We start from the raw sequence: 24,527 nt of genomic DNA, 5'->3' as shown, positions 1-24,527 counted from the left end.
ATGCAACATACATTGTCCCTTGAATGGTTTTTGTTTCAAATGTAATATTACCACAAAAATATCCAGCCAACACAATTTTAGTCCCATTAAATGCTGTTGTAATGACATCTGGTGGGAGAAGCATTTTATGTGCCCAGTTCTGTTTATATCTGTCAATAGAAATAATGGTAATTCTTGCACCAGAATCAATAAGCAAAGGAATGTTCATGTTGTCTATAGTAATCTGCACTAAAGGATCTGACACAGTCTTATCAGAATAGACAACATTAATATCAACACAGTCTATAGCCAATAGTAACTCTTCAAATGTGTTCTCTACTAAAGCTTGATCAAGGTCAACGTCATCATTTTGAACATACTGAATGGAATGACGTTTGTCGCCTCTACACACATTTCCAAAATGGCCAATTTTCTTACATTTCCAACATTCTTGTGTTGCAGCTGGAAAGTTTTTAAAATTTGAAACATGAGAATTTGACCCACATCTGAAACATTGTATTCTGCCACGACCAAAAGTTGAACCTCTACCTCCTCTGAAATAAGAATTACCTCTAAATGTATTGCTATTAAAATTAGGAGTGTGTGGAATTTGTTGAACTTTTGTAGCAGCTGTTGTGGTGGTGCAGTATTTGGCCAGGGATGAATTTCTAGAACGTTGGAGTCAATTTCAGAACTTTCCAAACTCTTTGCTGTATCTATGACATCATCTAATGAAGTATTCTTGCAAGAAAGAAGCCTTTGTTGGATTTTTTTTAGAAGAACATCTGGACACAAGTTGATCATGAATTAATTCTGACGTGAAATGATCAAAATTACAATAGCTTGCTTAAACTTTTAGAGCAGTTATATGGGTGTCAATGGACTCATTGGGAGCTTGAACACGAGTAAAGAATTTGTGACGGTGTACTACTAGATTAACTTTCCCTTCAAAGTGAATAGACAATTTTTTGACTGCCAACTGAAACTCGTCAAGATCTCCTAAATCTTGACCTAAACAAACAGGTAAGTGATCAAATATATTTTGATCTTTCACACCAAGATAATAGTATAACAAGCTTCGTTTTCTCTCTGGTTCAAATTTTAACCCATCAATAGCACCAGGAGGTGTTACAGATTGCATGTTATTAATGTCACACAAAATACACAAAAAGAGAAAGAAAGAGAATTTTTTAAAATGAATATTAACACTATGAGTTAGCGTGTTAATCACTGACGAAGAAAAATGAGAAAAAAATAATAATAATAATTCCAGAAGGTGGCGCTGTGACGAAGATAAGGAAGCTGAAGAACAGAAGGCGCTCTATATTTGGAGAAAGTTGACAGAATCCTTTTCAAGCCCAAGATTTATTTTGAAAGTTAATGAAGGGCTTCCAAAAAATATAGATGATAGCTTTCAATCCAATGAAAGAAAATATGCAATATAAGCGCTTCTTAGTTAGGAAATGTAGCCGGAAGGTACAAATATTTAAACGGAGTGTTTAAACAGGATCCCTGAGCCCTCGAACAATAAAATAAAGTAGAAAAGAGTACCTTGAAGGGAGCGTGGGCAGCCAAGTAAACAGATATGACAGTTCAATGAAAAGAAAAAAAATCCCAGATTGTCACCAAAATTGAAGTGGTCTTGCTCGTGATTAGACTGCAGATCGAAGACAAGAGCCAGTAGTCTTTAATTGAATAGAAGATTTATTCATTTACATGGAGAATAAGTATAGCAGTCTTGAGGGCTCAGGTTAGCAGGTATACCTGCCACAGGAGAATTCTCTAATCATAAGCAAACATTCTCTAAACAAGTATTACACCGAATACATGAGACATTACAATAGAACATTCCAATATAATTATATTCTGTAAAAGATGAGCACTGACACATATAACGTAGATACCACAATTCCTTTTTTTAAACCTACAGCAGGCAGATGCAAAACCAAAGAAATCAGATGAAATTGCCTCATTATTCACATCCACTTAGAGTTGATTAATGCAAATTCACCCACCCCTACAAGAATCATTTTAAGGAGTGGGCAAATTGTTTTTAAGTCCAGGGTCACAGCCATTCAGGGACTCCTTACTACCGTAACCATATGTCTGTTGCTGTATCATGCTTGTTCTTTGAGTGATAGAAACGTGTACAACTGGATCCTCCCCGATATGCAATGTGCAAATTGAAGCTGTAACTGTTGCATGGGCAAACCTCCGGGTGCTGAGGGTGCATATTTGGGGTGTGGCACTCGCCAAACAAATACATTTTTGGCTTGGCAGTTGGGTCTTGAGGCCCTGAGTCGGGTATGCTATGTCTGTGTCAGTTTTTCTTGTCATCCTAATTGTACTGAGAGGTTTAAACATGTTCGTTTTTTGGATCAGTAACTTAAATATATTTAGGTACACTTTTTTGACACAACCTTACACAAAATCCTTTTGATATTTACAAATAACGCGAATGTAAATTTGCATGGCTTTGTAGGACAAGCATTGGCATTGCCAATAGGTCTCGCCTTTGGGACCTTATACGTTTTTTGTCATGCTTTACATTATCGTCAGTGAGAGTGACAGCGAGAGAGGGACAGTATAGATAGATACGCAAGCATACACAGGGATAGACAGAGACAGAGCAAGACAAGGGCAATGAGAAAGGCTATAAAAATAACTGAACAGAGACAATGAAAGGCGGACATATAGACAGACACAAAGAAACAGAGACATGTTGCATTATCGTCACAGGATTACCAGTGTCTTTATAATGTAGCCAAACAGACAGAAAGACAAAGAGGCAAAAATGTACGAACAAGGGAGCGTGGCTAACAGCCGAGCAAGATGGCTTCTTAGTCGAAGAGCTCTGAGGACGGCGTAGTCCTTTACATCAATCTGGCCAGATATCTGCTACAGTAAGGTGCTCCAGGGGCCCGAGCTGAGGTCTAGGACCAAGCGGCAAAGATCGGTGTACAGCTGAGGCAAATCCGACATCGGGGAAAGACGGAAACCGCGTGGGATCGGCTGCGGCCTAACAACAGAGCTGAGACCGGGGCCTCGATTAGTTTGGTGGTCGGAGAGCAAGGCGGGAAGGCGGCAAAGTGAGGCAGGAGGAGATCCGACGGCGGGAGCCCCATACAGAAGCAACGCGATGCGCGGTGGCTGAGACACACCCGGGAGACCCAGAAATTAACTGTGATGCATGAGACACAACGAAGGAAGCAGCAAATGCGCTGTGAGGCCTGCAGAGTGCACAGCAGTGGGAGCTCGAGTTTCGGTAGGCAATGGTTGAAATCGGCCTGAGGGAAGTGGGGGCAAAGAACTTTGAAGACACAGACTTTTGGGAGCACGGAACTCTGTAGCGGCGGTGTCGCCAAATAACACTCATTTACTGCCGGCTTCCCCCCCAACCACTGCTGGGTGCGGGCATTAACACGACGCAGCAAGTCTGGTACCCATAAAGGACCCTAAAAGCCCCTGTGCATAATTACAGAGAGACGGGATAAAACAACGCGGTCTAGGGAGCGAGAGGCACAGGCAAGGGATCAAGAGTGTGGCCAAACACAGACGCCTAACATTCAGGTACTGGGCTGAAGTGACGCGCCCGCCCATTCAAACATCACTCGACATATCGAGGCCTGCATAAGACTCCAAGCTTGACGGCAGGCAGGGCACATACACCAGAGGGGCACAGAACACTACGCAGTGCAACACATAGCCCCCTAACGAAGACATCATGTCGGGCAGGGGCCCACAGAATCAGAACGCACAGGCCAAGCTGGATAACTTTGCTTACGACAAAGGATTCCCGCCACTCCCTGAAGGGCGCGCCTCATCGGGCAAAGTGTCGGATGAGATGGGGCAAAAAAGGTGATGCTGGAAGACATTATGGCGGCCCTTTGAAGTGTCCAGACCACAGTGTGGACTATCTCTATGGATGTCAACTTACTCCGAGCAGACTTCCAGAAAATGGCGGACAGAGTAAAGGAGGTGGAGATCGTCACAAAATCCTTGGTGACGGATACAATGGAGCTGCAGACAGCCCTATCCCGACTTAAGGTGGAAAAAGAGCAACTAGCGGAGAAGCTCGATGACCAGGAAGGACGGTCACACCGGAACAATGTCTGCATCCTTGGTATTCCAGGTATCCTATGGACCTATATGTGGAGGAACTGGTAAAAACGAGACTGCAACCAAAGGGCCTATCCATTTTTTTATCGGTGGAAAGAGCCCATAGGGTCCCGGGCGGAATGCCTAAACCAGGAGCTCCCCCCAGGCAGGTGCTCGCCAGACTATTTAATTTTCGGGATAGAGACGCCATCCTACAAATAGCGAGAATATCCCCACCAATTCGAACCCACAATTCGACAGTCGCCTTCTTCCCAGATTTCACAGTGGCGGTCTCCCGGAGTCGGCGAAGTTTTATGGAGGTGACAAAAGCTCTGCGAGCCCAGGAATCGCCCTACTCCATGATATTCGCCGCAAGGCTAAGGGTGGTGGCAGAGGACAAAACGTGGTTCTTCGAGACGCCAGAGGCGACCTATGACTGGCTTGAAGGATGGCAGAGAGTGGAAAAGCAACGTCGCGGGCATAAAAACCATCCACGCCGTGAAGAAGAGAAAGACACAAGCAGCCAAGAAACACGACATCCAGATCCGAATTACTCGCCACGGTCAGATACAGAAGTGGCCGTTCAAGAATAACTCTGCTAACCCGATTTGACCCGGGAGAACGCTCCCTTACAGCATAACCACAGTTGTGTCGCTTTTGGACACTTTACTGAAGCAGGCCATGGAGAGGAAAGAGGACTGATGCTTCCCTTGGACTCTTTACCCATGTCAAGCGAGAACTTTTGTTGGGTTTGGGAATAAGCACTCTGCTGAGTTGGGGTGGCGGGTGGTTCTAAGTCCGTTAAGCAGGGAGGCAGGGTGGGGGGGGGGGACAATGGGGGGCGGACGTTTGGACTTGGTTTCGTTTTGTTCCAGTTTACAATGGCACTGACAGTAAGGCAGAAAATCGAAAGGTGTGTTGATTAGGCAGCAGTTCCAGATATTTACACACCACACCCATGACAAGGGGTTCAAAACCTGACAGTGCCCAAACCACAGCCCAAGACGCCCAAGTAACATGTCGGAAGTTAGTCACATGGAACGTCCGCGGACTGGGCGATAAGATAAAGAGGGGACTAGTACTGCAAGCACTGAAGCGCCAAGGCCCCACATTAGCATTACTGCAAGAGACACACCTCATAGAGTCGGCATGCAAAGCACTGGATAGATGGGGATATTAAATGGCAGTACATTCCGAGTTCTCATCGGGATCCAGCGGGACGGGAATCCTAGTGAAGAAAAACTCTCCCTTCATAGTGCTCCATACTAAGACGGATGACCAGGGGCGGTTTGCAGCACTGCAGGGTCAATGGGAAGGCAGACTTCTTAATGTGGTATCAGTATACATTCCCCCGGCGCTACACGCGGTGGCACTCCCGGCACTCAGTAACTTCCTCCTTGCCCTGCCCGGAGGGTGACCTTATCATTGGAGGGGACTTCAATGCTACAATGGACGCCACCATAGATAAATACCCGCCCAGACCCCCATCGCTTGGCACCTCTCGCTTCCAGGGTTCACAGAGGCTATGGGCCTAATAGATGTTAGGAGACACGCACACCCCACGGCATACCAATACATGTATCACTCAGCGGTCCATAATAGTCTGTCCAGGATAGACTACTTCATGATGTTAAATACGAACCTACAGAATGTCACAGAGGTAGACATCAACCCCAGGGCATCTCTGATCACTCTCCAGTAGTACTGACTTTCTCCTACCGACGGAAATCTCGCCGGAGAATATACCGTATCTATCCTGGGTACCTCCATGTTCCCCAAATAAAAAAGGAATTACGTACAGCCACAAAGCATTTCTTTGAAGAAAATGTAGTATCAGTTAGTTCGCCCTCAATAATATGGGAAGCTTATAAGACCGTCCTTAGAGGGCGAGCGATAGCTTCTATCACAGGACATAAGAGAGAAAAACAGAAGCTCTCAGAGCTAGAAATAGCACTATAGGCAGCTGACACAGAACACTCAGCAGATCCCACACCAGAAACAGCACATACCCTGCACCTCAGACAACAACAGCACAGAGCGCACCTACAGGAAAAGACAGAAGCTAGCATAGCAGCGACTAGGCACAAAATATATGATGTAGGAGACAAAGTGGGTAAACTGCTTGCGTGGCTAGACAAGAGAGAAACTGGCACTAGGGGAATACGACATATAAGGAAGACGGAGAAACATCTCACGAGAGACCCAGAAGACATAGTGAACACACTGGCAAACCACTTCCGGGAAGTTTACACACCGACATCAGAGGTAACGGAGGAAGAAATAAGGGAGTTCTTATGGAATATAGAGATGCCAACACTTACGCAGGAGGCATCCCAGGAATCGAGGCAGAATTTACGACCGAAGAGTTGCAATTAGCAATTAGATCGATACAATCAGGCAAAGCGCTGGGACCCAACAGGATCCCGATCTTATGGTATAAACAAATGGCAGAAACCGTGAGCCCGCCTCTAATGGCAATGTACAACGAAAGTTTAGAGAAGGGCGAACTGCCGCTAGACCAACGAATAGCAACGATAGTAGCGACCCCAAAACCTGGTAAGCCCCCGTCTGAATGTACCTCCTACCGCCCTATATCTCTGCTAAATGCGGAGGCAAAGATTCTAGCTAAACTGTTGGCCAACAGATTGATGACTCACTTATCTCACTTAATACACCCAGACCAATCGGGCTTCATGCCTAATAGGAACATGGCACTCAATCTCAGACGCCTGAATGGAGCACTGGCGAAGGCTCCATCGCGGTCAGAGCCGGCAGTGATACTGTCATTAGATGCAAAGATGGCCTTCGATATGGTAGATTGGAGGTATCTCTTTGTGATTCTTCCACGTCTGGGGTTTTTCCCTATATTCTGTGCATGGATACGGCTCCTATACACAAAACCCATTGCTTGTGTGATAGCTAACGGACACACATCAGGCGGGATACTGTTAGCAAGAGGGACGGGTCAGGGTTGCCCCCTGTCACCGCTCCTTTTCGCACTGGTCCTAGAACCCCTGGCAACACTGGTCAGAGGGACCCCATTGCTGAAAGAAATTCAGTGGAGGGAAGGATGGGAGGATCGTCTCTCACTCTATGCAGACGACACATTAGTGTATCTAACAGACCCGGAACGCTCTATACCGGAGCTCCTTAACATATGCGATAATTTCGGGAAGATGTCAGGGTACACGATAAATTGGTCTAAGTCAGTTCTATATATATTACAGGGGCCCACACCACACCTCCCTCCCGACTGCCCGCTTGTAGTGGCAAGTGACTCCTTTAAGTACCTGGGTATATATATTACAAAAGATCCAACAGAGTTTTTCTCCAGAAATCTGGCGCCCCCTCTGGAGAGATTGCAAAGTGACGTGATGCATTGGGCATCCCTACCCCACACACTACTGGGTAAAGTGGTGTTGTACAAGATGATGGCCCTACCTCGGTTTCTTTATGCCCTAGACAATACGCCATTCCTTGTCCCACCACGATACTTTAAACAAATAGCTGCACAGGTGTCCGCACTTCTTTGGGGCCACTGCCCTGCACGTATAGCACAAGCGAAACTGCATAAAAGTCTCAAGATGATCCAGCATATACGGCAGATGGTGCCCAACTGGGTACGAATAACATGCTTGCGGTCTTATACAACAAAGGGCTGGCAAGGAAACTAGAGGGCCCTACAAAACATACGGTCACATTATGGCACACAGCGCAGACAAGGCTGGGTTGGAGAGGGGTCATCACTAAACGTACTCCACTTTGGGATACCAAGAAACTGGGACAGCTGAGAAACAGCAAGGGATTAGACCAATGGGACAACATAGGCATCTCTACGGTGGGCGACCTATTGGGGGGGGGGGAGCTGTAATACCATTTACTCAACTTCAGCTACAATATGACTTGGGCCCAACCGAGACTTATAGATACACGCAAATAAGACATGCGTTGCTAGCGGTGATACCGCAAGATACCGAGGTCCCAGAATCAGCCCCGTTGGAGGACCGACTGCTTACTGACCACATGCAAAAACGAGCTACGTCCTTCACATACAGAAAGCTAATCAATAACCTGCCAGACCCGACGGTCTCACTGCGGGGCAAATGGGTGACAGAAGTGGGGGACATGGACGACTCAGAGTGGCAAGAAGCCCTGGCATCGCCAAAGGAGGTGGGAATCTCTGCAAGGCTTCGGTTAGTACAACTTAAGATCCTGCACCGAGTATACTAAACTAGGACCACATTACATAAAATACAAAGGGCAGAACATCCTTACTGCCTCAGAGGGTGTGGGGAAGAGGGATCTTTATACACACAATGTGGGATTGTGCAGCAATAACAGACTACTGGCGAAAGGTACTGCGTACTATATCACAAGCGATGGGGGTGTCACTCTTACCTGAACCGCAAAGCGGCCTGCTCAACATATGGGAACCCAATGATCTCACACGCCACGAATAAACATGGGTCACGTTGGGACTCATGGTAGCAAAACGAAATATTGCGCAGAAATGGGGGGCAGTGGAAATACCGTCATTAACGACCTGGTGCAGAGACATGGATCTGGTTATGGTCACAGAACGAACAGTGTATGCCAATCGAAAGAGCCCCCGAAAATGGACTAAAATCTGGGCAGCCTGGAATGCCTATCGGGGAGACATCTGTGAACCTATACCGGAATCTGAGGTCGATAGCACAGACGAAGAGTAAGGGTGGGATGATAGGACTGTACTACTGAAAGGGACACTGCAGAAAATAACGGCAATGTATTTGGATGTATAGAACCTAATTACACTATGTGCTTCTCTGTATGCTGTCATTATTGCCTATATGTTGAAAGAAAACAATAAAAACTGTTTAAAAAAAAAGAAAATGTACGAACAAGTGGAACTCTAACTCCAGCACAGACCTGCCAGCGCCCAACTGAATCCCTGTCAGCAACCGGGCGTCCATATCGAGGAGTGTTTACCCAGCAGCCTCCTTCTGCCAACCCGCTAAGCAGAAATTCAGGGCAGTGCTTGGGGACGAGGGCGAGACTTCAGCAAACAGGCCGGGCAGTTCTCACACAGGTTCTTGTATGACCTTTAGGCCCCACAGGTGACCGACCAGCTAAAATCCGCCAGTGACAGAGGGGTGCACGTGAAGAGGCAAGACTCAAGCACATAGACCCGGTCCCCTGACTGCCCACAGGAAACGGACTACAGCTGTCGATCAGAAGGAAGTCACGGAAGACGTAGAACAGGGAGGCGATTTTCAGGAGGATTAGAGATCGTAGGGAAAGAGAATACATGCTCCAGACTCTGACTGTGCATCGAGTAAAATACACCAGCCCCTCCAGCGTGGTGACTGCCAAGAGATCAGATCCAAGAACTTGGAAATAAACCGCCCACGCGGTAGGAAGAGGGTGCTCCTGTACTCTATTTACAACAAGGATACGAGGCCAAAGGTCAAGGGATCAGTGGCACGCTGTCTGGTCTTTCTGGGAATTGGGAGCAGCAAGACTGCAGACACACAGACTCAAATAGAACTGCATAACGTGGCCCGCAGACCTGCTGCTGCCCCCGAGTCACTGGGCAGAGATATGGTTCACCAGGCCTCGACACAGCCCCTATCTGAACGTGGATGCGATTTATTCCCGTGTGGGCATGACCCGTTTGCTGCAGGTGGCGTTCGCTTGCACCACACTGAGCCTAGTGATGCACCATGCCGGGTACAGCGCCCCCTATGGCATCTTCTGTATGTGCGTCTGCTGCGCTGTCTCAGCCTTCATCATCAGCTGCATGGATGCATGCAAGGCATCTCCTGGGGGGACTTTACTGCCACTTTCGCCATGCTTGCCACTCTAGCACTGCTCACCGCTGCCATGGTCTACACTGTCTACTTCTCCCAACTTGCCTGCTACCCCATTGACTGCGAGGTCAGAGACTTCCATTTGCCTGCTAGCGTTTTTGCTGCCCTACTGGTGGTAGTTTACGCGGTGGAGGTGGGCTTAACCCAGGCCCGGCCTGGGCAGGTTATCAGCTACATGGCCACAGTCCCTGGCATACTGAAGGTCGTCCAGGCCTATGCAGTCTGCGTCATCTTTGGTGCCTTGGCCAAAGAAAGCCAGTACTAATGCTTTGTGGCCACACAGTGGTGCCTGGCTGTTCACAGCTTCTGCTTTGTGGTGACTGTGGCCATCATCATCTTAAGTGTTGCCGGGTGCCCAGGGATGCTCCGGTGTCCCTTGAGCGGTGCGTGGTGAACTATACTGTTCTGCCCGTGCTGACGTACATGAGTGCAGCCATCATATGGCTCAGACAGCGTCTGCAGCCATGCCCCCGGGGACGGTGCCCCTGGGTCAGCCAGCTCATTGAAACTGTCTTCACTCATGTCAACATGCTGCTCTGCATAGCAGACCTGGTGTACTCCCAGCAGATCCACTTCACCTCGCGGCCATAGCAGCACTGTGTAGTGTGCAATGATCGCGGACTGTGCCGGCTTGTCTCCTTCACATCTCGGGTACTGGGGGAATGGCCACGCAATATCCAGTGCACGACCTGACGGTTCTGAAGAGCATGTTGCGCTACATCTTGGACTTGGCACTTCTTTAATAATCCGATAAAACATAAAAGGCTGAAAAGGACTTGCCAGGGTTCAAACATGTGACCTCCAGGTTACGGACAGACAGATAGCAGCTGTAGAAATAACACGGTGAACCCCAAAACACGGAGTATGGGGTTTATGGAAAGACACTGGGTAAAACAGATGGAATTCTGTAACGCGAGTGGTGCGCGCGCACCACAGCGAGTCATCTGTTTTGAATCATCACGCATGCGTCTAGGCATGATAATTCAAAACAGATGGTGCCTGTGCGGGTAACCGCAAGCAAAAGGCCGTGAACGGAACAAAGGCGGGACATACACCCTCCTTTGCCCAATTGCGTGCTGTCTTTCTTAGAAAGACGCACGCAAAGCCCAATAGCCTGTGATAGCCTGTGAGAAAAACAAAAACACACGCACGAGATTGTGGTGAGCTTTCTGAAGCCCCTAACTAAAAGTCTCACAGTGCTCGGCTCCACCTAAAAAAGTAACACAATACAGCACATTGCGTTATGTTGTTTTACTTTGCACCACGTAGGCATTCCAAAAGTGTATCCTGGACATTCCTGTGCATTCACCCATGGATTTTGACACAAACCTGGAGCAGCATAGTTTAGGCTGCCACCTATATACATCACAAATATACATTGATATACTCATATACAACATTTATATTCTTGATATAATTTTATTTATATGTGGGAAGTAGCTAAATGTATTCATCATATGTGACAATTGTAGTCTTCAGGAATTCATACATAAGTGTATTGGATTGACCAATTGACCAATGTAAGCATGTTCTTGGAATATTCATGTTTAATATTTGCTTCTATTAGATATGTACATAATTATGTAACCAAAGTTCATTTTCTTTTTCAATTTAACTTAGCCTGACTTTAGGCCTGAATGTGCATTTTAACCTTGCCAGTGAGCTGTTTTCTTTCTTTTGCAGGTGGGCCATCCCGTTCTTCGTTAGCTGCAGAAAGACTTATTGTTTGTATTAAATGACGGATAGAGAGGCCTGCAGGGAGAAAGCAAGCAGCAAACTCAGGGAAATAATAGCCAAAGAGGCCTTCTGTTTATCATGTGCCCGGATGGTGAAGAAGCCGGGGGCTGACCCCGCCGTCCCGGCGAACTACCGCCCTATTTCTCTCTTACCTTTCTTTTCAAAAATCCTGGAAGCCCATGTCACCACCTGTCTCTCACAGTTCATCGAGAGCTCCAACTTTCTCGAGGCCAACCAGGCAGGCTTCAGACCCGGCCACTCTAGGGAGACAGTGATCTTGGCCGTGCTGGACGCCCTGAGAGACGGTGTTGACAAGGGTGCCCCCCAGGCCTTGGTATTATTAGATCTGTCAGCCGCTTTCGACACGGTGGATCATGACATCCTTCTCCACCGTGTCGAGCAGGCTGGCATCCAGGGCCTGGCGTTGGCCTGGGTCAAATCCTTCCTGACCGGCAGGTCTCAGCCCCTCAGCCTGGGCACCTTCAGGGCTACTAGGGAGCACTCGCTTTGCGGGGTCCCCCAGGGTTCCTCTTTATCCCCTCTTCTTTTCAATCTTTACCTTCGCCCCTTCTTTTCTCCTTGAGGCAGTGGGACGTCACCGTGTTTAACTACGCGGACGACCTGCAACTCATCTTTTCTCTCAATTCCCCCTCTGCTATTCCCAACTTTCAGGCAGTCATGTCCCACATTCTCCAGTGGATGGGCCACAACCAGCTAAAGTTGAACCCCGGTAAGACGGAGCTCCTCCTTCCCGGTAGGAGCGCAACCTTCTGGGGGCCACAATTCTGGCCGGCGGAACTGGGCCCCTCTCCCACTCCCGTGGCCTCGGTGAAGAGCCTGGGGGTCACAATTGTTTCCGCTCTATCCCTAGGGCAACAGGTGGGGACTGTGGTCTCGTCCTGTATCTACCAGCTGCGCAGGATCAGGAAAGTGGCATACCTCCTTACACCTGATGCCCTCCTGCAGGTCATCATGGCCCTCGTCCTCTCCCGCTTAGATTTTTCCAACTCGATCTATCATGGTCTGCCTAAAACATCGATGGCCAGACTGCAAGTGGTCCAAAATCAGGCGGCGAGACTGGCCCTAGGGATCCCGAAGTGGCAATCCGCCAGGCCCCTCCTTGCCAAACTCCACTGGCTCCCTGTCATCTCAAGGGCAGCCTTCAAGACCGGCTGCCTCATCTTCAAGTCATTAGCTGGGCCCTGTCCCGCCTTCGTGAAATCCCTCATCAGACCCTACTGCCCATCCCGTAATCTGAGATCCTCTCATCTCCACTTCTTGACTGTCCCCTCTTACAAGCTCTGCAGATCTGGAGGCCGGAGATTTGCATATCTGGCCCCCAAGCTCTGGAACTCTTTTCCTCTTTCTCTTAAAACCTCTAACTCTTTGACCCTTTTTCGTAAGTCTTTAAAAACTTGGCTTTTTTCCCAATCTGGTTAGTCTTTCTGTCCCCTCTACTTCCAACCAGCGCCAGGAAACCCATGGTGTCAGTGCGCTCTATAAGCACCCCTTACAATACAATACAATACAATGGTGGGGTGTTCAAGGTTGACCACTGAAGTCTCAGTTTTGATAAACTTTAGGGGAGTATGGTGACACCCCTCACACTCAGCAATCTGGTTGGTTCTTGATGGTGAAGAAGAGAGATATGAATGTTTTGTCGCTACTGTTTTATTTAATTGATATTTTCATAGCTGGTTAGCCATACTTTTCCTTGACTTTCAGAGGGAAAAGATCTCTCTTGCTGGGCTTTTCCTTGAGTGTAAAGCTTCATGCTGAATACTTCTTTTGTTTTTCTCAACTTCTACAGACATTTTATTCTATGTAGACACCTTCTATGCTCACTGTTCAGAAATCCGCACTAGATACTTTTGTTCTCAATGTGTATTTAGAAGAGGAAGTTAAAGTTTCTTTATGGATCACCTATGTGCGACAATTTGCTTGTTTACCGCTGTGGCTTTTTCCATTCTTTATCTCATTTTAATATGATTTACCTTACTGGCAAATTTCAACCTCTTGCTGTATCTTGTGAATTTATTTTTACTAGGCCTATATGCTGGATGGATGAATAGGCTAAGATAAACTAATTTAACTGAAATCATTGATTCTTGGTCCAGATTGTGGAGTCACATTGGCTTCACAAATTGAAAATGTGTTTCTGATGTTATATCCCTTACAGTGCATCAAGCCAACTAACAAAGGTTCATGCGACTGATGGGGAAATATATTTGAAGGACTTCACAAAGAGATTAAGGTGTAAGTACCAGCACGCTCTCAAACCCATATTTGCAAAGTGTTGTAGACATGGGTTTGCATCAAAATGGTGCGTCTGCCTGAGACTTGCATAGTAAGAAAAAATATCTTTATTTCCCCATATTATTTCCTCTCTGCATGCTGCAGCGTGCATACAAAGAGGAATAAGCCTCCAAGGATAGTGTTTGTGCAGGAAATCACCCCTTCATATATAAAAACTATCCTGACGATAGCACAGGCACCTTACACTATCCCGCATGCATGCCTGCTTTGGCACTAGGCAGTCAAAAGTGTTCCAGTGCATGGAGAGAGCAGAACTGTTCCATTTCGTTAATGGTATGACACACACACTTCTGCTCTCATCACATGATACAACGCAGTGCAACAACTCTACTTGTTTCATTGCATTATAGCATTTCTTTGGAAATTTGTCCCTAAGCAGTATATCTGCACCCACAGAAGTAGTATTTGAAAGGATGCAAATGTACTACTTTTTAGAATTTACAAACATTGGTAGGATTATGTTTAGGAAGCTAAGCCAGTCTCAGATTTCCAGGAACATGACTGTTAATCAAACACCTAAAAGATGATGAGACGAATACTTGCAATTAGTCTAATCACTGGCACATATTCTGGGTAGCATTCCAAGCTACTGTTTTTCAATCACTGTGCCTCTGTAGGCAGAGTACCTGATTTAGGGTTAGCAGACGGAGTAAAGGCAGACATGGTGACAGAGGATTTTGCAGCCTTTACTCCACCCGCCAAATTTAGAGATCTGCCGCCAGTTATGCAGACTTCTCTATACATTGGCAGGAACTCCTGTCATGGTGGTTCTTGTCAATGTAGAAAAGGTTTAACAGATTGTTTCAATAAGCATGACAGCTGGCTCTCAAACTTTTCCATTTTTTTATCTTTCAAAACAAACTCTCAAAGCAGGAGTTTAATTTTGAAAAATAAAGAAAGAAAACTAATGGCCCCCACATCATTTTTCTTCTGTTGTTAGGGAGTAATTTGTCTTTTTTTTACTGTCGCTCACGACCAGGATATACATGGTGGTGACTGACAGTAAAAAGTAAATTTTAAAAAAGCCATCTGATCGGGTAGATAGTCAAATGATTTTCTTCTGATGCCAATTACTCCGGCTGACCGTTGAAGGAGGTTTTACACGGACAGAGAAAATTTTACTTCATCGGTGAAAGACTTGCCGTCCACCTGACTGAGAATAAGGATTCCGAAGTTTGAGTTTGCCAGACAGGGCACTCCATCGCAACACAGTACCTGTCTGCGAAACTCTAAGTCAACCCCAAAGGCCCATCTAAGGCACATCTGTGCTGACCCTGCTTGTAATGTAATAGTCCATCCTGACCTTTGATCACTTCACACATTCACCCTGTGGCCTTCAGCTTTTTTATTTGGGAAGTTTGATATTCACACCACCCCCAAATCTCACTGTCTAAGCTACACTCCTGGACTGTCGATTACAAACATGTTGATTTTTTTCCTTGGTGTGTTACATTTTTAGAAATGACAGTACCCAAGATGGCCATTATCCAGCAGGTTATCCATCCCCGGTTGCATAATGGATATAAAAACTATTGACACTCATTGGAAACAGATTAATTTTTTTTCCATTTATATATTGTGGCGTAAGCTATGCTTATAAATGCCGTCTATTTCAGAGGAGTCTAGATGTTTTCCTAGATTCGAAATTGAAAGATAGTTCTGCTGTTGAAGGTCTGAGCAGATAGGATCTGTGTAACCCTGGGTATAGTTGTCCTGCCAGAAGCCTGAGCCGGTAAAATCTTTATAATCTGAGTGATATCTGTACTGTTAGAGGGCCAAGCCTGTAAGATTTTTGCAATTTGTTGCTAGCTCTACTTAAAGATGCCTAATCTTGTAAAAGCTCTGTAAGCTGAACAATAGTGCTGCTATCATAGGCCTAAGCCTGAAGAACTGTAGAGCATAAGTGCTGGGTGCTCTGTCAAATGCATGAGCTGATAAAAGCAGGGTGACCTGTGAATAGCTATCCTCTCAGAAACCTTAGTTTGCAAACTCTGTGCAATCTAAGGGACAATTTGCCGCCAATTGAATTAACCTGAAGTAGCTATGGGCCACATGTATCAAGCTTTTTTGTGTTCGCAAATGGGCCGATTTGCATGCATCAAACCCTGTTTTGTGATTCGGTAACATGTTACCAAATCGCAAAATGGGTTTGGGACTCCAGCAGGCCACCACCACCAGGACTTTAGCCATTCCAACAGTGCACTGAGCGATACCAGGGTGAAGGGATACATAGATAACTGTCGGAGGGCGGGAGACGCGGGCGTGGACTGAGCACACAGGAAGAGAGTGTGTGGCCCCACAACCTGGCGAGCAGATCGGGCCGCACCGGGATGAGAACGGCCCATCCAGGCACAACGTGGTGAGAGGCACAAAGCAAGCATGGCAGGGGCCAGAGACTGGGGGAAAGTAGTACCACGCTGCATTGGGGGGCTGCTGAGATATAGGCCCTGATCTCCTGGTAGCAGAACTGTGTGGTGGACCGTCCAGCAAGATACACCGGGGGGGGTCCGGTGACAGTTTGAATGCAGGCAATAGCCGCCCTTTGGATTCATTTTGGGGACCTCAAGTGCAATCCTTTGTGCAGTAGCACATCACTCCCTGGGAGGGAATAGAAATGGAAGGCCTGGACAATAAAGTCCGAGGAGCGATGGCGGACCCCAGCAGGTAATCCAGCAGAGATGGGCAGTGAAGTTGGGTCTGGTCTGGTGCTCTCGCGCCCTAGAACTGGGCAGCCTTGTGACATGTGACGGATCACACTGGCCTGGTAAGGAGACTATGAGAAAGCCAATCTTCGGCCGTAGCATGTAGTGACGCTGAGATAAGCAGATACTTGGTGTGACTGGGGTACACAGCAGCCGTGGCCGGCGCTGAGTTTGCCCGCGTGGGGACGGCTCTTGGTGGCCCATGGCACTGGGTACTGCACCGACACCCTCGGACAACGCACGCAACCTGGGATTCATCCTGGACCCCTTCCTCACAATGACCAAGCAAGTCAACGCCGTCTCGTCATCATGCTTCAACACCCTACGCATGCTCCATAAGATCTTCTGGTGGATCCCCACCGAAACCAGAAAGACGGTCACCCAGGCCCTCGTCACAAGCCGACTGGACTACGGAAACACCCTATACGCTGGAACCACCGCCAAACTTCAGAAACGACTACAACGCATACAGACCGCCTCCGCACGACTCATTCTCGACATCCCTCGCCACAGCCACATATCCGCCCACCTGAGAAACCTGCACTGGCTCCCCGTCAACAAGAGGATCACATTCAGGCTCCTCACCCACGCACACAAAGCACTCCACGACATGGGCCCCGAATACCTCAACAGCCGCCTCTCGTTCTACACGCCCACCCGCCAGCTCCACTCCACCAGCCTCGCCCTCGCCACCATCCCACGGATTTGCAGAACCACCACCGGAGGAAGATCGTTCTCCTACCTGGCGGCCAAATCATGGAACTCCCTCCCCGCACACCTACAAACTACCCAGGACCATCTCTCCTTCAGGAAACACCTCAAGACCTTGCTCTTCGAGCAGTAGTAGCAACCCCCCCCCTCTTTAGCGCCTTGAGACCCTCACAGGTGAGTAGTGCGCTCTATAAATGGTTTGATTGATTGATCGACACAACAGGCTAGTGCAGAACAAGACTTTGACCTCCACTCGACGGAAGAAAGATAAAACAATGAAATATCTGTTTCCAAGCCCCCAGGGAGGAAGCACAATGGAACACTCAAGCGCAGGAGAACCAACCAAAACACAGGTGGAGAGTACAATGGAGGAACAGGTGACACGCGCTTTCCTCAAGCTGTTGTCCACGACCCTCTGGGAAGATTTACAAACAGTCAAACTTGACCTAACGTCTGAAATAAAAGACATCAGACAAAATGTCAACGAGATCGGGGAAAGTATGGCCGCGCTAGAGGATAAAGGAGATAACAGACAAACTGAATTGGCAGCCTTACAGCAAGAGGTAATTTGCCTTCATGATCAAGATATAGATCTGCAGGCACATCTGGAGGATCTTGAAAACCGTTTCCATAGACATAACATCTGGATCAGCGGAGTGAAAACGAATGCAGAAGGAAGTGATATCGTCATCTTCATGAGGGACTTATTTAGTCATATCCTTGGTGACCCCGCCAACACTGATCTCAAGCTGGACAAAGCACACTAGGTGGGCCCGCCTCGTTCCAAGCACCGTTCCAAAGTACCGCTACCAGACATATTAGTCTGTGTACATTACTTTCAGACAAAAGAAGAAATCCTCAATAAAGCCAGGTTCATGCAATGTATCACCTATAGAGATCAGAATCCAACACTGTACCAAGAGCTCGCCATGTTTAATCTCCAAAAACGAAGAGACTTCTGACCAATTACTGCACACCTGCATCAGCGAGACATTCCATATTCATGGGGCCTCCCGTTCCGGCTCATCTTCCGACTGGTCAACTAAGGTCACTCTCAGAAGCAAATTGTCTGTTGGACGTGAAACTCCCTGAAGAGGATGCAGAAAGGGAAGGCTCTACCTCTTTCATTGGCGATCAAACTCCACGATGGCAACATCAAGACCGCAGACGACATCTGAAAAGACCTGACCCTGCAGAGATCAAGAAGGGGCAACAGGCTGTGTTAGAGTCCATACTGATGGCCCTGGCAACGACACAGACTTTGTCAGCATACAGTTGGATGTTAATCTCTCTTTTTCTTTGCATAAGGGCGGACGGCGGGCGGGGCGGAGACCCAGCACTTGGTCACACTATGGACCCCGTAAATCTTTTGAATTTTTACTATTCACCTGCATGCATGTTTTGTTAGTTCAAAAGGAGTTTTTGTTTATTGGGGTCCCTCTTTCACTGCTTCATGACACACAGTGGCCTCGCAACAAGACACAGGAGTCCCCTGGAAACCATATACCATGAGCAAACACAACAGCTTAGCCTTGGGCCCTTAGCTATGAACCCTGCATTCAGACACTTAGATGCCTCCCACTAACCTCAAGATCCTCACGTTGAACGTGAGAGGTCTCAACAACCCGATCAATCGTAGGGCGATTCTATCGTATTTGGAAAGCATCAAAGCTGACATTTGCCTTTTACAAGAGACACACCTCCTTTCACGTGACCGCCACTGGCTTAAGTCTTGTATGTTCCCAACACAACTATTCTCGTCTGGCCCTAATAAAGCTGCAGGGGTGGCTATATTGGTTTCCCGATCCTTTCAGGGCAAAGTGGTTCATAAAGTGGCAGAAATTAAAGGGAGGCTGACATCTTATGAATTTACAATTGGGGGGTCAAATGTTAATAATTGGGTCCCTATATGCACCAAATGAGGGTAAAGAGAGATTTTTTCATGAGACTCTGACAGAGGCAACGGCTGAACGCAAGATACTCCTGGGGGAGACCTCAATCTAGTGCTTGATAACACCCTTGATAGTTCAGCACTGCGCTTTGGTGAGACAAGCGCGCTCTCGCCAGATGGGCTAGCCAGGATTGATAGAATTCACTTTTCGATGCCCTAATTACCCTATGATGACGTGCGAGTTAGCATCATATGACTAACTAATGCAGTTCGTATATGCACTTATGCTGAATTCATATTTTCACTTATTGCTTATATTCAAATGTATGCGTGACCATATTAGTTTCTTAGCTTAGCCTGTGTGCCACCATTTTGTGTAACTCTCTGTGCCTGCGGGCTCTGCTCGCTCATGCCCCTCCCGCAGGAATACAGAAATATACTAAGACAGCAGTTTTCGTTTCTCGGCTCACTGTGACCGAAACTAACACTTCTCGTTATCTGTAATGTTCTCATGCCCAGAGACGCCGAAGCCTAGCTCCATGGCCTTGAGCAGAGATAATAATGTATCCCTTGCAGGTGCAGATGCCTGCTGTATGAGAGCATTGTCCACTGGTCTGAGGCTCGGTAACTTTCCACAAGGGGCGTACCCCATTTACTGTATTGCATTATAATGTATTGCTGTGATGCAGAGAGTCAGTCCTCTCGTTCGCACTCCTAGGAGTGAGGTCGGACAGGGCCCTCTCATATGAGTGTTGTTTGGCCTAATAAAGACTTTTGTTTATACTTCTCCACTGTCCGGCTGACTTCCTATAAGGTAATTATAGGTGAGTGCTGTAAGTCACTCCAGTGGATTTGAGCCACGCTTATCAGATGGCGCCCGAATAGGGACCCCGCGATAAGGATCTTTCTCACCCGTAAGTGGGTAGCAGAAGACCGGGGACCCGCTGGTCGGCACGGTGGGCCCGGGATCCCATTTGATGCCGAGCTTGGTTCTCGCAGCGCTGCCCCACCCTGCTGATCGGGAGAGGTCCCGGTTCGGATCTTACGCCGGGGTCCAGAAGGCGGAACTTGAAGCTGACCGTGTTGGTCCTGGCAGCCGGAGGTGGAGAACGGTAGAGGTCGGTGCCGCCTACGGAAGGTGAGTGGTCCACCTGTGATTGCTGCAAGAACGGGAATGTTCCGAGAGACTAGAGTGTCTCCGATGGTTTGAGGAGCCGGTGTGCTCCTGGGGCTAGCGTGCTCCGGGGAACTCAGAGTACGAGTTGGTGCTCTGACAGACTTGACGGGGTTGGGGACGTATTTCGAGGTAATTGTTTGTAGCGATCCGACCGAATGGTACTGTGGTGAAGGCGTGGCTCATTGTGGGTAGACTCTGGTGCGCTTACCCTGAACTCCTAGTGTGGTGATTCAGTGGAGGTGTGATCCGGGTTTCCCGCGGTAAAGTGCGCAGCGATCCATAGTGCCGCACGGGTGGCGGATCTGTTCCCCGTCCTCAGTACAGTTAGCGTACTGTTCGGTCTGCGATAGAGTCCAGGTTCCCCAGGACTTGGTCGACGGGCCTTGTCCCATTTGGTAACACGTGTTTGGAGATATTGTATATGTGTACGTGGTTCTCTGATGTCCGTCTACATGTTTGTGTGTGAATGAACTCGAGTTGTGATTCAAGATAAAGTAAAGATGCCGTGTTTTAGCAAGTTACGATGTTTTGGATGCTGTTGTCGACCCTCAGATACTAGACTGGCCGAGAGCCAACCTGCACCCCCTGAAGGGACACCGAGTTTCGATATGTATGTTAAACATGGACTGGTCCCGATTTTGTTTGGTACTTTGTGGCATCGGTACACTGCTGATAATGTGGATTTACAATGGCCTTTGACGGGTTCTTTTGATGAAGCTAAGTTGGATTATTTGCAAGACAAACTGTTTGCTAGGCGTAGCCGCCAGAGTATGTTTGACTCTTTGCGAGTGTGGCAGAAAGAGGCCAGGAAACGTAAGATGCGAGAGGAGAAAGAGGAGTATAAAAAGTCCACCCAGACTATGGCGCAGAAAGCAAAGGAACAGGTGGGGAATGAGAATGCACTACGCATGGAGCGCGCAGATAGACTTTGTAGGTTGAAGGAAAATAAAAGTTACGTAGTGAGAGAGGACGACCCAGATGAGATGGAGGACATTTTGAATGCCCGACCCCCTCCCCCTTATGCCCCGCAGCCCTTGTACCCCTCCTTGCCACTTTCGGCCCCTAGTAGTGCCGTGCCAGGTCCTTCAGCGAGTGCCCCCCAACTATCCCTGCCCTCGACACCCCTCGTTTCTCTACTCCAGACCACTTCACCTGCCCCCTCACCATTTTCTTTAGCACTCCCTACTGTTTCAGCTAGTACCACCCCCAGTCAGGAGATGCTAACACCGAGTCGTGGCCCAGGTAGCGGATTGTTTTCACAGGTACGGAAGCTGCTTACACGCTCTACAGTTGGTTTAGATGAAAAAAGCCTGGTGGCTAGTCAGGCATGTCAATGGGCCAGGAATAATATTTATTCGTTCGAAGACATTTGGTCCACCATGAAAGATTTTGAGCCCTTGATGCAGCAGCACGCTTTGTGGCACATGGCTGGTGTATTGATACCGCTATGGGAGCAGGGATATGGAGGTGTGGCTCCGGCGGTTTTACGGGATATACAAGCTGGAGCGTACAGAACGAACACAGGGGTGAAGGAAGTGATGAGTAGTCTGCGCGCACTATTGCAATACAGGAATGAATTGCCCTCTGTTGGTACACCCCACTTCCCAGGTCTCCACCCAATGCGAGAGGTGCACCCTATTTTTCATCCCGAGGTCCCCGAGTTGTTAGACCCAGTCACGAGGGCTGTTACAAGGAACAGAATTGATGCGCATTTTCAGGAGCAATGGGTGTATACGCCATGGAAGAGAAGTGAGGTGTTGTCATTAAAGGCTCAGCTGCCGGATTCCAGAAAGAATCCGACCGCCTATTACAAAGAGCTTACGGAAGCAGCGTCTTCTACTGTGATGACGTTGGCTGATGTGGAATTATTTTTCGGGCTTTTGGTCCCGGTTGATGTGTGGCGGCAGGTGAAAGGTACGGATCATAGGGAGGAACTGGGAGGTACATGGCAGGAGTTACAGGACTGGGACAAGGAGCGTAAGCCAGGGGAGAAGCCGAAGGCTGAAATATTAGCTTTACCGGGGCGCATAATAAAGTATATGCACTCCCTTATTCCCCCGAAAAAGGTAGATTGGGACAAGTTGACGGCTTGCAAGCAGAAAAAGGATGAGGCGGTCTCAGATTTCTTTACGAGGTTTGAAGACACGTTCATGGATTTTAGTGGGCAGGATGTGTCACAGGATGGAGGGTTACGGCTCTTTGTTAACAGGTTTGTTACAAATTTGTTACCTGAAATATCAGCTAGACTGCAAGCGTCGGAGAGTACGTGGACGACGTCCTCTCCTTCGGGAATACTAAGTATGGCGCAATATTACGAACACAGGGAAAATGAGAACAAGGACAAGCAGGAAAAGAAGGCTAAGGATTTGAAGACGAGGGTTTTGTTGCAGCAAGTGGCAAGAGGCAGGGGAAGAGGTGCGGCGCTGAGTCGCGGAGGTGGTTTTGGGAGAGGTGAGAGTAGGGAAAGGCTGGGACCGAACCAGTGCGCCAAGTGTAAGCAGGAAGGGCATTGGTGGCGAGACTGCCCGCTGCTCCAGTCAGGTACGGGTCCAGGAAGGGGACGAGGACGAGGTAGTGGTGATTTTGGGAGACAGGCTGCGCGATCAGAAGGAGGCGGGAGACCGGGAGGCAATTACTTTGACAACGGGACAGATAGACAACAGTCACAGAGGAGCGGGGGCCAGTATTACAACGATGATTACTCGGTGGACGATTTGACAGGGTTTTCCCACAACTAGGACAGCGTAGGACAGAGCATGGGACCGGTACGTATGGAAGTTGATCAGAGGGGACCTTATGTCGAAGCCGACTTACTAGGGTCTCAACAGAAATTTCTAGTGGATACGGGTGCAATGAAAAGTTCAGTGGCTCGTTCTCGGGTCCCAGGGGCGGCTCTGTCTGGCAAGAATAACATATCCGTGGGTTTCGCAGGAACTCCGGTGATTAGCCCCATTTCTAAACCTCTCACGTTAACGATTGGTCCTTTTACTGTTGATTCACCGTTTTTATTGACATCAAATTGTGGAGAAAATTTGTTGGGTTTAGATTTATTGAAGAGATTGCATGCAACAATTTATTGTTCTCCGGATGGCGTGTACCTGACTCTAGGCCCGAATGTTGCCCGCCCACTACAGTGCTTTTCAAAAGACGACCCGCTACCACCCGAGTTCCGAGGCATACCCGACAGCTTGTGGGCTGTCAGTGATAATGATGTAGGGAAAATGGATATTGCCCCGGTGTCAATAAGAGTGAAGGTGGGAGCCAAATTGCCCAGAATTCCACAATACAGAATACCTAGGGAGGGTGAGAAGGCCTTGTTACAAATAATTCAAGATTTAATACAGTCTGGAGTAGTGGAAGAGACTGATTCGAATATATGTAACAGTCCTATTTTGCCTATACTTAAAAGACGGTCACCTGATGCTACTGATAATACTCCTGATGTTTATAGATTTGTGATTGATTTGCGACAAGTAAATAGAGTAGTGGAGCCACAATATCCGGTGGTCTCGGACATCACTACAATATTGACTATGATTCCACCTTCGGCCAAATATTTCTCTGTCCTAGATTTGAAAAATGCTTTCTTCAGTATTCCAGTACATGAGGAAAGCCGTTATCTCTTCGGATTCTCATTGGCTGGCCGAAGTTTCCGCTTCAAGAGAATTCCTCAGGGGTACACTGAGAGTCCGAGTATATACAGTCAGGCTCTAAAGGCACAATTGGATGACCTGGAACTTCCACCTGGCAACGTCATGTTGCAATATGTGGATGATATCCTAATAGCATCGGATGATGAGCAGGGTTGTCGGGATGCTACTGTAAAATTGTTACACCATTTGGCAAAAAGGGGGCATAAAGTGTCCCTTCCGAAATTTCAATACTGTCGAACGGAGGTCACCTACCTCGGTCACCTCCTTTCGAAAGTGGGGAGGAGATTGACGCCGGAGCGCATAAAAGCGATCACTAACATGCAAATACCTAACACGCAGCGAGAGGTGCGCGCGTTCCTAGGCATAACATCGTATTGTCGACAGTGGATACCTAACTATGCGTTACTAACAAAA

At 47.8% G+C, this 24,527-nt stretch overlaps 1 pseudogene; it reads left to right on the top strand.

The window, feature by feature from the left end:
* Positions 1 to 9,657: 9,657 nt before the first annotated feature.
* LOC147663561 (myeloid-associated differentiation marker-like protein 2) lies at positions 9,658 to 10,517 on the top strand (annotated as a pseudogene).
* The last annotated feature ends 14,010 nt before the right edge of the window (positions 10,518 to 24,527 follow it).

The sequence above is a fragment of the Lissotriton vulgaris genome, unplaced genomic scaffold (assembly GCF_964263255.1).
Source record: "Lissotriton vulgaris unplaced genomic scaffold, aLisVul1.2 SCAFFOLD_360, whole genome shotgun sequence".
NCBI classification, from domain to species: Eukaryota; Metazoa; Chordata; class Amphibia; order Caudata; family Salamandridae; genus Lissotriton; species Lissotriton vulgaris.
This window is presented reverse-complemented; position numbering and strand designations above follow the sequence as displayed.